This window comes from Camelina sativa, unplaced genomic scaffold (assembly GCF_000633955.1).
Source record: "Camelina sativa cultivar DH55 unplaced genomic scaffold, Cs unpScaffold02345, whole genome shotgun sequence".
Classification (NCBI taxonomy): domain Eukaryota; kingdom Viridiplantae; phylum Streptophyta; class Magnoliopsida; order Brassicales; family Brassicaceae; genus Camelina; species Camelina sativa.
This window is the reverse complement of record NW_010923457.1, coordinates 1-1,388: the sequence shown is the minus strand read 5'-3', so window position 1 is coordinate 1,388 and position 1,388 is coordinate 1. Positions and strand designations below refer to the sequence as shown.

The window sequence follows — 1,388 nt, the reverse complement described above, 5'->3', positions numbered from 1 at the left end:
TATACTATTCTAATTGTAGAAAGTGAGACTGCGTAATATTAAAAGTCGAAGCGAATTAAAGATACTACATGCACTTGGAAAAAAGAGTTTGGCAAGAAAAGCTTATGAGATTGTAAGTCAATGTTTTATTATTTAGGTCTCTGTGATTTAGTTACTTTTAGTGACTGTATGAAGTAGTTGTTGTTAGTTTGTAATGATGCTTAATTGTGTACACATCTTATAGGAAGAGGAGACTGGCAAAGAACCAAGTCGAGCAGAAATGTTCATTGCATCACGAACAAGATCAGATGGAAATTTCATTTGCAATGAAGCAAGGATATCTGCAGTAAGTTCTATGTTTTTCTTTAAATGTGGTGTTTGAGGATTGGTTTACTTATATATTCTCTGTTTTAGTCTACTTACATAGGATTTATGGAATTTGTAGGATAAGCTTACACAAGTAATGAATCAAAATATTAAAAGTGAAGCATCAAGTAGTGAGTCTGGTCCTAAGGATGCATTTGAACAAGTATTTGGTTCCGAGCATTCTGGAAGAGTTCGATGTGTGGGACGTGGTCCAACACCGTCCAAATACTTTCAGAATTTGGAATCGCAGGTAAGAAGTAACTCTGAGATACTTGAGCTGAAGTCTCGCATGAAAGGACTTGAAGATAAACTTGATATCGTGGCTAACGCTCTTCAGATTATTATTTCAAACAATCAATTTCAAGTAAGTGCATATTTCACTTATGTTACAGAAATGTATATTCAAATTTTGCATCGAGAATCTTAAGCTGTGTCATAGGTCTGTAACTAAAGAGGAGTTTTGAAAATAGTAGTTACTTGCTTACATGAGCTTGGAATCTAGAACTGTTGTGTGTAGTTAACTTGTTCTCATGTTCTAACTTATTTTGATCTACAATTTCAGACTAGTACGACAGAGACTAAGATTGACTAGAATGATCATAAAGTGACGTGATATGGAATTTAGTGAAGAATGGTACGTTTATCTTTACCTCTTATAGCAGCTATGCATAATATGTAAGGCATGAATGATGCAATTGGTTCATTTTCATCGGATCATCAATCTAAAAGGGTTCTGTTATGGTAATTGAATCTAAGTCTATTTACTTTGTTTTCTCAGGAGACAATGATTTCATCTAGCCTTTTGATAGAAGATGAAGGACAAGAAAATATAGAAGATGAAGGACAAGAAAATATAGAAGAGGATATATAAAAGATAGATTTTAATGCAATGTTATTTACTTTTACATTTTTTATTATCATGTACACAAGAACACAAGTATATTTGAGACAGATTAATTGATTTTTATCACTTGATGAATATTGTGTTCTGGTTACGTTCTCTATTGTTGTTTTCTTTTCTTTTTATATTATTGAAATTTAAT

At 32.2% G+C, this 1,388-nt stretch overlaps 1 long non-coding RNA gene across 1 annotated transcript; it reads left to right on the top strand.

Moving 5' to 3' along the window:
* The first annotated feature begins 12 nt into the window (after positions 1 to 12).
* On the top strand, positions 13 to 1,340 carry LOC104774307. Its single transcript, XR_765305.2, has 5 exons — positions 13 to 112; positions 224 to 325; positions 425 to 709; positions 908 to 979; positions 1,124 to 1,340. It is a non-coding gene; the product is annotated as an uncharacterized LOC104774307 (long non-coding RNA).
* Positions 1,341 to 1,388: the final 48 nt, after the last annotated feature.